The following is an 11933-nucleotide window of genomic DNA, read 5'->3' on the forward strand; positions in this document are numbered from 1 at the left end:
CCGCTTGTCTTTTCCTGTCTTTTTTAGACGAGTGAAAATAAGGGAAAAAGGTGAAATCAGTGAAGTTGACGCTTAGGAAGATGGACGGTGAAGGAGAAGAAAACAAAAGGGAAGTAATGAAAACATCATAAATCAGAAACCAGGCATCGATGAAACAGGGCAGAGTGACAAGGGTTTAAGTGTTTTTAAAACAGAATAAATATATCCTCAAAGATTAGGAAACAAAAACAAACAAATTAAAAGAAAAAAAAAATCCAGAGTTGAAAGCCAGCAAGTGGGGGGTTGTCCTCAGCCTGTCCTTGAGCGGGGACAGCGGGTGGGGCCAGGCATGGGGCTGGCGCCACCTGGACGGGCCTCGCCCTGGGCCTCACCTGGCATCTGGGACTGAGTGACACTCCAGCTGTGCCTGCATTTGCCAGGACGAAGCCACCTTGAGCAGGAAAACTCTTTCTTTTCTTTTCTTTTTTTTTTTTTTAAGGCTGCACCCTTGGCATATAGAAGTTCCCAGGCTAGGGGGCAAATTGGAGCTGTGGACGCCAGCCTACACTACAGCCACAGCCACGCCAGATCTGAACCGAGTCTGCGACCCACACCATAGCTCACGGCAATGCCGGATCCTTAACCCACTGAGCTGGGCCAGGGATTGAACCTGAATCTGCATGGATACAAGTCGGGGTCATTACCACTGAGTCACGAGGGGAAAGGAAAACACTTTCACCCCCATATTGTACTGCCTTCCAAGACCAGGAAGTGTGAAGTGTAAGTTAGGTGTCAGCTCGGCCAGACCACAGTACCTATTATTTGCTCAGCCTCCTAGCTGGATGTTGCCGGAAACGCATTTCTTTCTGTTCTTTTACATTTTTTTTTTTTTTTCCTCTTTTTAGGGCCGTGCCTGTGGCCTATGGAGGTTCCCAGGCTAGGGGTTGAATCGGAGCTGTAGCCACTGGCCTAAGCCAGAGCCACAGCAACGCGGGATCCGAGCCGCGTCTGCAACCTACACCACAGCTCACGGCAACGCTGGATCGTTAACCCACTGAGCAAGGCCAGGGACCGAACCCGCAACCTCATGGTTCCTAGTCGGATTCATTAACCACTGCGCCACGACAGGAACTCCTCATTCAATCATTTTAAAGTTCTTCGCAGCATTTTCCCAAAGAAGCAGTTCTACCTCAAGGCTACCAGATAAAAAACTGGGCCTCGGTTTCTTAGACTCAAGGCTGCAATGTCACCTCCTCTGGATTTGCAACCTGTGGGCCTGTCCTGCAAATTTCAGACCCACGATCACGTGAATCAATTCCTTCAAATCAATCCTTCTCTGTGTTCACATCTATTGGTTTTATTTCTTTGGAGAACTTGACTAATATACAGATTATTATCCTTTTTTCCCCTTCTTTCTAGGGCCGATTCTGCGGCATATGGAGGTTCCCAGGCTAGGGGTCAAATGAGAGCTACACCACAGCCACAGCAACACTGAATCCAAGCTGCATCTAGGATCTACACGACAGCTGGCGGCAACACTGGATTTGTCGCAAGACATGTTTCTCTGAAAGCTCCATCTTGTCCTTCTTTACTTTATCCAGTCTTCCTGCTTGGAAAAACAGTCACAGTGCTGGTGAATGACTAAAGCTTAAGAACAAAGACTCTTATGTGCCTAAAGGTCAGAGTAAAAGCTTAACCTTTTACCAGCTAAGTGGCTTTTAAACTAGTGAAAGAACTTATAAAATCGTAAACCCTATCTCCTCCACCCACAGCCCCTCCTCAGTTGATCTCATCTAAAGAGCACAGTGGAAGCGGTGTGGTTTCTTGAGGCAGGGCTCTTGGTCCCCGAGACCTTGAGTCCCCCGGTTCCCACCTTTACTTAAGATAAATGTCTCTGTCTTGTCTTATGTTCACTTTTTTCCTTAAGTTCCGCAGCACCCGTTCTTCAGCCCCATTCTGCTGAGCTGGTCTCGGCATGGATTCTTTTTTTTTGTTTTTTTTGCCATTTCTTGGGCCACTCCCGCGGCATATGGAGGTTCCCAGGCTAGGGGTCCAATTGGAGCCATAGCCACCAGCCTACGCCAGAGCCACAGCAACACAGGATCTGAGCCGTGCCTGCAGCCTACACCACAGCTCACGGCAACAATGGATCCTTAACCCACTGAGCAAGGCCAGGGACCGAACCCACAACCTCATGGTTCCTAGTCGGATTCGTTAATCACTGAGCCACAACGGGAACTCCAACACTGGATTCTTAACCCACTAAGGGAGGCCAGGAATTGAACCCACATTCTCAGGGATGCAATGTCAGGTCTTTAACCGACTGAGCCACAAGGGGAGCTCCTATTTGCTTTTACCTGTGAAGGAAACGGAGCTCACAGCACTTCAGAAGAGCTCGGGCCCCATGCCTCTTATGGGTGCACCAGGGTGGTGGGTCCTGGTGTCCCAGGCTGTGAGGGCCTGGGTGGTGGGAAGGCCTGACTGTGGGTCCTGGATCAGGGCGCATGTGCTGAAGAATAAGGCTCAGCCCTGCTCCAGCGGCTTTCTTTCTCCCCGCGAATTGAGAATGACAGCATTCATGGCTTTAAGGCAGTTATGAAGATTCTAGACGCTATGCTGACAATGCCTTTGATGCATAAAAGGCTCTCAGTGACAAGGGCTGAGTCTTGTTTTCTTTCTTGGTGCAGGAGGACAACGAGGTGAGAGGTGGGGGAGTCGCCGAGCCTGCAAACTCAACCTACATTTTTATGCTCCTTCCACTTAGAAGCAGCGTCATCTCGGAGGATGCGAAACGACGCCCTTTCCCGGTTTTCCAGGAATATGGGGCCTTCCAGGGAATTAAGAAGCATCCAATCAGAGGAGGTTTGGTGGTTTTCAAATAAGAGGCGGTGCCGACAGACCCTTGGCACGTAGGCCGTTCCTGGACGGGAGAGGAAAGGCCGCGGGGCGCTGCAGCCCTGGATATTCTCCTGCACCCGCGGACGCTGTGGCCGCTGCCACTACTAAGCAGAGGGACTCCGGGAGGGTGGCGATGCACCCGGTGGGGTCTCCTCTCCCACGACCTGGGCAGGTCGGTCCTAGGATGAAGCGCTGACTTTGAACAAAGACATCTGGCATCTGTAGAGACCACGCGAGAGGGAAGAACCACACCCCTTTGGAAGCGTGTGAGCCCTGGGGTTGGCGTTGAGACCTTCCAGTGGGGGTCCCCGGGGAGAGCTAATGAGTCACATGGGTGTTATTGCCAATCTTCTTAAAGGGGAGCTCAGAGCTGGGCTCTGAGACTAGCCCGGCTGTTAGAATCCCGTATCCCTGTTATCAGAATAACAGGGGTAAGTCACACGCTGCGGCCCTGCTGGCTGTGGTCGTGGATGTGGGTTCAGCTCTCCAGGTTCCCCAGAGTGTGGACTGTTGCTCTGAACACCCCATGCAGCTGAAAGCCGGCCTCTGTACACCGGCACCAATTCAGTCTCGGAGACAGAGTTTGGGGCGAAGCAGAAAGAACGGCTTTAGTGCTTTGCCAGGCAAAGGAGGCACAACAGACTAATGCCTCAAACCTGTGTCCTCCCTTGAGAGGGGACAGCAAGGGATCTTAGAGGTTTCGCTTGAAAACCAGGGCTGTGGATAAGGGTCAGGGAGCCTGCATTCTTCTCCCTCCAGAGATGATTTCAAAGTTGTCAAGGCTGCAGTCGGATGGTCCGGTGACAGTTTCGGGCGCCGTTGGGGTTATGGCATCTTGACCTTCTCTCTGCAGTGAAGACTGCTTATGAAAGGAAGGGGGCGTTAGGGAATATTTCAAAGGAGAAAAGCTACCAGATTGCAAAGAAAAGAAGAAATCATCTGTGAAAGGGGAATCGAGCAAGGAAGTAAAATCATTTAGGCGAAGCGGGTTGGTGTGAGTAAAGCTGAGCCCCGCAAAGGGGAGCGGCTTTATAGCTGTAACTACATTTCCTGATCATTAAGGCTTTTTTTTTTTTGGCTGCCCTGCAGCATATGGAGCTTCCAGGCCAGGGATCAGATCCCAGCAGCATTTGCCATCCAAGCCGCAGCTGGGGCAACTCCAGATCCTTAACCCATCGTGCCGGGCCAGGGATCAAACTCGCATCCCAGCGCTCCCAAGACGCTGCCAATGCTGTTGCGCCATAGCGGGAGCTCCCTAATCCTAAACTCTTGAGTCAGCCTTTTGAGATTGAGGAGGGCCTGGGAGGCTATGGGAAAAGCCTTTAATTTCCAAATGCAACACCATAAAGGCTTGTACAGGGTTTCACCACACTGACCAGGAGTCTGTTGATGAAGGTAAATAAAACTGGCTTCCAAATACACTGCGTGTCCGGATTGGGAGACTGGACGGGGGCAGAATCCTAGGGGGATGGGCAGATCCTTCCAAAATTTGGGAGGATAGGTAGAACCAAGCCAAGCCAAAGCCCTGACTGACAGCTATGGAAGCTGGATTGGACTCAGCAGCTAAGCAGTGGGCTCCCATGGGGTGGAGCCACAAAGCACAGAAACATCAGCTGGATGAGGAAGGAAGCAGCGGGGGCATTTGCTGCTCACCTTACAGACAGGTGAGTGGATGGTACCGGGACATGTAGGCTGGGTTAAAGGGGGAGACTGAGATGCACGGGGACTGGATCCTGCGTGTACATGTTCTCTGTGCAAAGCCAACTGGGATCTGGAGCCAACAATCTGTACCACATGACGAGATCATTTTTAGGATGTTTTAATTTTTTAAATTTAACAGTGTAGCTCCTAAATCAACATAATTACAGTCCCCAAATACTTCTTTCCTTCCAAGTAAATATTACATGAAGGCCGCCCTCTAACCCAAATCATTAAATTGCAAAATATGTGAAAAGCAGAATTTGTTTTGAAACTCCAACCACAAATTAAAATTATAAGGAAAGAAGTGTTAGAGAAATGTTTGACATTGACACTCATGTCAGCAGTGAGGGAGCCAAATAAAAATTTAACTCGTCAGTGGCTGCCGTAGAGATCCCTTAGGCTTCCTTATGTCCCGAGCTCCACCCCTTGCTGGGCGCAGGAAGACCTCCTCTCAGCTCCTGTGCACATAGGGGTGCCTGCTGCTGCTTCTGACCCACAGGCTGGGAACAGAAAGATCACTTCTGGCCTGTGGCAGTCAAGAGATCTTGCTTTCTAGGGCCCCCCAGGGAATTCCCGTGCTAAGGTGACAGAGCCACACTCAACCTACTTGGACTGAAGGGCCACTACTTGGAAGGTGGCTGCCTGGGCCTGCAGGACGCTTTTATGTAAGTGATTAGTGAAGTTTTGTTCTATTAAGCCACAGAGGTATCGGGCCTATTTGTTACCAAGTACAACCTAGCCTTTGCTGACTAATCCAATGTTGGTTGAAAAGTCCGGGGGTGCATGGAAGCATCTTCACAGCAAATTAACTGACACCCCTTTGGTTGGCATGCCTTCTTTTTGGTCTCCTTTTTATTGAATAACCTTCTTACTTAGTGAGACACCGAGAACACTTTGACTTTTCCTTCCATCACTCCCATGCTTCCCAAACCTGCTCCAACATGCACCCTTTCTTTAGTTGCTCATCTCACTTACCAGCCTTTGAATATCATCTCCTTGGATTTTCTCCTGTACCTCTGCTCTTGCTGAACCTTGGAATTGGTCAGTACATGCTACCCTATTATTATTATTTTTGTTTTTAAGGCTGCACCCACAGCATATGGAAATTCCTAGGCTAGGGGTCAAATCAGAGCTGCAGCTGCCAGCCTACACCACAGCCACGGCAATGCCAGACCCAACCTGTGTCTGCAACCTATGCCACAGATCCTGGCAACACTGGATCCTTAACCCACTGAGCGAGACCAGGGATTGAACCTGAGCCCTCATGGATACTAGTTGGGTTTGTTACCCCTGAGCCACAATGGGAACTCCCACACTACATTCATTACTGAAAGAAGAGTCCACCTCCAATGCCAAGTTCACACACCTGCTCTCAGGGATGGAGGGCTGACTCTCCCTACTTTCTGAGCGATGGCATTCCACTTGGTCTGGGGTTGGTCACACTCTACCTTAGTTGGCTAGTGGCACCTCGCTTTTCCACTCTGTTGTGAGTTCTGCAGATGAAATAACAATGCAGGGCCGTGTAGACTCGTGCCTGGCCCGTGAGATATTTACAGACTGTCAAGGTTAAAAATGTTCTCTTCTTCTTTGTAGAAATATGCTAATCACAATTACAGTTATCATTAGATAGACACCCTTCCTGCCCTCCAAGATTCAAGTCAGTACCGGGAATTGCATCAATTAAAACAGTATTTAATTGTGAGACCTTCAGCAAGTTCGCTTTTATGGACATGGCTGTAGTCCACAAAATGGGGTAAATAGAGCAAATAAAGCCGTCACTGTCAAGGTCAATGCTGTCCTCCTCTGAACACGGGGCCTGGCAAAGTGTATGGGTAGTTATACTAAACCAGGTTTGCCTGCTAAGCACTGCGCCCCCTTTTTCATGGGAGGAGTATGAAGGGCAGCGGCTTGAATTTCACCTTGGAGACAGATCCGTGTGTTGTTTTGTGGAAGGTCAAGTGGGTTGAGACCCTGCGCCCTGCCGTGGTACACTTGGTAGCTGCAGGTGGACTCACCACCTGATTAGGTTTCTTTTTCTTTTTTTTTTGTTTTCTGGGGGCCGCACCGGAGGCATATGGAGGTTCCCAGACTAGGGGTCGAATAGGAGCTGTAACCACCAGCCTACACCACAGCTCACGGCAACACTGGATCCTTAACCCACTGAGCGAGGTCAGGGATTGAACCTGTGTCCTCTTGGATGCTAGTCCGATTCATTTCCGCTGAGCCGCGATGGGGACTCCTGATTAGGTTTTGCCGATGCACAATCCCCAGGATCCATAGGGCCGCGTGGGGACCAATTGCTGGATGAAATGGGGTGTCATAGGAATGGTTGCCCTTGTTCCTGCCTGTACGGTGTACTGGCCTTTGTCTCTGCGTGTCCCTGAGGTGTAATACGGCTTTTAGCACGCTGCTTCTTGGTTACTCTCTTAGAAGGGAGTGGAAAGTTCATGCTTTGAACATTCATTTCTTTGTACCCAAGAAAAATGAGTAAATATTTCCTCCCAAAGTGTCGTGAACATACACGTCCTGTATGCTTGTCCTGTATGTCTGTCTGTCTGTCCAGGTGCTTTATTTCTAAGAGCCAAAAAGACAGCTCCAGTGTCCATCGAGAATGGAGAAGTAAGTGGTGACATAACTGTGGTGTATGCTATTAATGTATCTTACACATGGAGGGACCTGGCAGTCCTCATGTTGAGAGAGAAAGAAGACAGGCAGAAAAAAGATGTATTCTATGTTTTCGATGATGCGAAGTCCAAAGAAGACAAACAAATTAATGGTGATAAATACCAGAAAAATGGTTCCCCTACGGGTTGTGTCTGTGTGGGAGGGGTTGGTTACTGACTGGGATGGGGCGTGTGGAAAACATCGGGGGGCCATTCTGCATTGTGATCTGGATGGACACACAGTTGTGTGTGTCCGTACGTAAACTTCACAGAGCTACACTAAGGTGAGTTCACTTATGCGAAATCTCCACCACAAATAAAATGAGAGACAGAGTTCTCTGGTGGCCTCGTGGCTAAGGATCCAGCCTTGTCACTGTTGTGGCTTCGGTGGCTGCTGTGGCAAGAGTTCGATCCCTGGCTGGGAACTTGCACGTGCTTAGGCAGGGCCAATAAATACATGAATAAATAAAAATGAGAGAGAGAAATAGGGAGGAGGGGGCGAGAGAAAAGGAATAAAGGAGAATTGGGAAAAATGAATACTAATTTTTTTACCTTGTCATTACCGATTAGTTCTATTTCTTCTATGTTAAAAAAATTCTAAATGAAAGTAACCAGATCAATTATCTTAATTCTCTGGGAAATTCCAAAAAAGAAGCTGGGGACTCAAGTCTGGTGTGGGAAGGCTGAGTGCTGCGGGCGTTGCTGGTCTTTTACTGCACACTCTGCCCTGTGTTTATGGTGCCTTTTCACAGGGACCCTAGAGGCAAAGGGTTAGAACCGCTGTTTTCCAGTTTTTTCCACTTATCGACATCCCTTCTGTCGTGTGATGTTCTGAGAAAACCCAGAGCCAGCACAAACCTGACAGTCCATCCTATTAAGACAGACTTCAGGGTTCGCCGAGCTGAGGTTGATTCTCCAAACCCACCCACAGGGAAGCCTGTCTCTGAACACGTCCTAAGCCTCTGCCTGCAATGCCGTGCCCTCTCCAGGCATCTCACGTAGATGTACCTTCTTACTGTGCAACTAGGAAACTGTCACAAGACGCTGTGATTCTTTCCTCTAAAACCAGTTTTTCTGCCAAGTCAAACCGCCACATGCACAGTGAAAAGAATTCGACAACACCTTCAAAGTAAGCTCAGGATTGCATCAAAAAGTCTACAAATGACACGTGTTGCTGAGGATGTGGAGAAAAGCGAACCCTTGTGCGCTGTTGGTGGGAATGTAAATTTGTGCAGCCACTACGGAGAACAGAAGAGGGGCTCCTTACAAAACCTAGAGTACAATAGATGATCCAGCAATTCTGCTTCTGGGCATATATCTAGAAAAGATGAAAGCTCTAATTTGAAATGATGCATGCATCCCAGTGTTCATAGCAGTACTATTTGCCGTGGCCAAGATACGGAAGAAAGCTGTGCCCGTCAGCAGGTAATTGGCTTAGGAAGATGTGGTACGTATATGCAGTGGACTAACACTCAGCCATAAAAGGAATGAAATTTTGCCATTTGCAGCAATAGGGGTGGACCTAGACAACATTATGCTCAGGGACGTGAGTCAGACAGAGAAAGACAAATACTACATGGTAGCATTTACATGTGGGATTTTAAAAATAGTGCAAACAGACATATATGTAAAGAGAAACAGATTCACAGATACAGAAAACAAAATCGTGGCTACCAAAGGGGAGAGGAAGTGGGCGAGGGGCGGACTAGATATGAGATTAATAGATACAAACTACTGTATATAAAATAGATAAAATAGATGAAAAAACAGCAAGGATTTTTATGTAAGTCCTCTGACTAGCAAGGGAATTATAGGCATTATCTTATAATCATCTCTAATGAAATATAATCTGCAAAAATGCTGACTCACTTTGCTGTATACCTGACATTATCAGAAAATCATACATCAGCTCTACTTCAATTAAAAAAAATCCAGTTTTGGAGTTCCCGTCGTGGCGCAGTGGGTAACGAATCCGACTAGGAACCATGAGGTTGCGGGTTTGGTCCCTGCCCTTGCTCAGTGGGTTAAGGATCCGGCGTTGCCGTGAGCTGTGGTGTAGGTTGCAGACGCGGCTCGGATCCCGCGTTGCTGTGGCTCTGGCGTAGGCCGGTGGCTACAGCTCCGATTGGACCCCTAGCCTGGGAACCTCCATATGCCGCGGGAGCGGCCCAAGAAATAGCAAAAAAAAAGACAAAAAAAAAAATAAAAATAAAAAAAAAATATAAAAAATCCAGTTTTATTTCTCACTCACCCACTTTTCGTTGGGCTGAATAGAAAGTGAGGTCAGTCATGTTTCCGCCAAAGTGAGTCCAGACAACACAATGGAAAAGAAGAGCCTTTCCATGGGCTCAGGAGCTAAGCAGGCCAGGCTGAAAGATAACCAAAGAGAAAAATGCACTTGATGGCATGGGGAGCAATGCTGGGAGGATTCTGGAGCCTTCACCACAGCTTGAGTTGACGTGGCAAAGGCCAGCAGCTCTTCTCTGCGTCATGGGCCATCTCTAGGCACAGGGCAAATCCACGTATTCCATGCAAAGCTCTGCCAGGAGATGCCTGACCTTTGCTGATTTACGGCTTTCCCACCAAAGGCAACCAGATTCTTCTTTCATGACTCAAGATGACGTTGGTGTTTTAAATTCCCACCTACTGCCTCTCAGCTTTCCAGAGCTGATACGTGCTCCAAGGACACACACACACACGTCGTATTACTCATGAGGCCTCTTGGCTCCCAATCCTCACACAGTCCCCTGGATTTAACCCTGAGAGCCACGTGGAGGGCACCCCTCTGGCCAGGACACAGAAGAGTCTGCGAAGCTCATTGGCGAAACCAAGCCCGATGCCTCGTGGAGCTCCCGCTTGTCCTGTGCTTCCCGCTCACCAGCAGCCTTGCGGGTTTGAACACCATACCTTTGAAAGGCAAGCCCGAGAAAGCAAGAGTTTTCTCCTTACGGTTTAGAAGTCAAAGTTCTGCTCTCCACAGCCCTCAAGCGGCTTCGAAGAAAATGTGCCCCATTCCCCAGCAAAGGAGGCTTATGCCACTTTTAAGAAACCTGCCCGTGGGAGTTCCCATCGTGGCGCAGCAGAAACATGACTCTGACTAGTATCCATGAGGTTGCGGGGTCGATCCCTGGCCTCGCTCAGTGGGTTAAGGATCCGGCGTTGCCATGAGCTGTGGTGTAGGTTGCAGACGCGGCTTGGATCCCGCGTTGCTGTGGCTCTGGTGTAGGCTGGCGGCTGCAGCTCCGATTCGACCCCTAGCCTGGGGACCTTCACATGCTGTGGGTGCGGCCCTAGAAAAGGCAAAAAGACCAAAATAAAATAAAATAAAATAAAATAAAAAAGAGCTAAGATTCCCACTGGATGATTTAAACTGAACCACTGCCCCAGGGGGATTTCACGGTGATGGGTGTAACAGGAAACCAGAGCCAGCGGGTGGGCGGGGGTGGAGGGGTAGTTCCTGGGGGACGGGAGGAGACAGAGTTGCAGAGTTCACTCGGGGTACCAGCCCTCTCACCTCTGCAGTGTCCACTTCGGCCACAACTCAGGAGTGAAGGGCGAGTGAAAAGATGAGTTTGTGCGGATTTCAGTTCTGAAAGCTGATCCTTTGCCCCGCGAACCCTGCGTTCTCTCTCCATCGTCTCTGTTCCCATCTGAACCTCTCCCTTCCTCTCTCCGTCTGTCCCTCCCGCCTTTCTCTCTGTCCTGGCCTCTCTGTCTTTTTCTGCATCTATGAGATTCTTCTCTGGCCCATGTCCCTCAGGGATGGTACCCCTCTTGCTTGTGGAAGTTAGGGATTGGAAGTTCTGGACGGTACAGCACACCCACAATGTTCTGGCTTAACTTTTCTACTTGTTCTGCCAGTTCCTTTCTGAGTGTTTAGGATTCCTTCTCTGGAGTTGGCTGAGGGTTGATGCCTCTCCGAGTGTTGAACCCAGCCCCCTCGAACGTGGTACCCACGGATGCTCATCCGCTTCGAGCATCCTTCCCTTGGGGAGGCAACAAAGAAAGAGAATGTGGTGGAAATGGAGGGAAGACCTGGCAGGTCCTGGGGGACCGTGCCGGAAGGGTCCTGGGTCGTGGCTGGTGCATTATGGGGCAGAGAGAGCAACCGCTCCTCCAAGGTCAAGCACTGAATGTGGACAAAGAACCAGAAAGTGGGTCTTCTGGTCTCAATCAGACAGTAAACAATTAAACACAGAAATGCATAAGATCACTCCAGATAGTGGCTGGCCAACAAGAAAAATGAAGCCAAGTGAAATGACAGGACACAGGGCCCTGGAATGTCCCCCCCACAAGATGTCGTCAGTGAGGGCCAGTCCTCGAAGGTAAGATTTTTAAAAAGATGTTGAGTTAGCTTTTCCCAAACTACCTCACCCCTCCGTGGATGGTGGTTCCCTTCCCACTCGGAATGGCTGAGGCTGGAGCTGCTGGCAGGGTCCGTGGGTCTTGGTGTTCCCGCCTGCTGGCTCCCTGCCCCCGGGTGAAGGGCTGATGGACTCAGAAGCTGCTCAGGGAAGAGAGAGCGTGGAGCAGGGAGAGACGGAGCGGGAGCACGCAGAGCTGTGTTCTCCTTCAGAAAGAACCTGGCACACGGGAGGCAGGTCCTGGGCCAATATGCGAAAAGCTATAAATAAGGTCTGTGCGGACAGGCCCGCATGAGTCAGAGAGAGGCCGTGCTCGGGGAGCTGGTGT

General features: G+C 49.6%; 2 long non-coding RNA genes across 2 annotated transcripts; one reads left to right on the top strand and one right to left on the bottom strand.

Moving 5' to 3' along the window:
* Positions 1-1316: 1316 nt before the first annotated feature.
* On the bottom strand, positions 1317-11698 carry LOC106506851 (uncharacterized). The gene is made up of 3 exons (XR_014834012.1): positions 10756-11698; positions 9493-9610; positions 1317-3736 (listed from the first exon to the last, which is right to left on the bottom strand). It is a non-coding gene; the product is annotated as an uncharacterized LOC106506851 (long non-coding RNA).
* On the top strand, positions 4392-10589 carry LOC146395078 (uncharacterized). Its single transcript, XR_014834013.1, has 2 exons — positions 4392-4541; positions 5135-10589. It is a non-coding gene; the product is annotated as an uncharacterized LOC146395078 (long non-coding RNA).
* Positions 11699-11933: the final 235 nt, after the last annotated feature.

This window comes from Sus scrofa, chromosome 18 (genome assembly GCF_054392235.1).
Source record: "Sus scrofa isolate SSC_HxYL_T2T_F1_AM1 chromosome 18, Sscrofa_HxYL_maternal_Yorkshire_Landrace_v2.0, whole genome shotgun sequence".
In the NCBI taxonomy this organism is placed as follows: Eukaryota; Metazoa; Chordata; class Mammalia; order Artiodactyla; family Suidae; genus Sus; species Sus scrofa.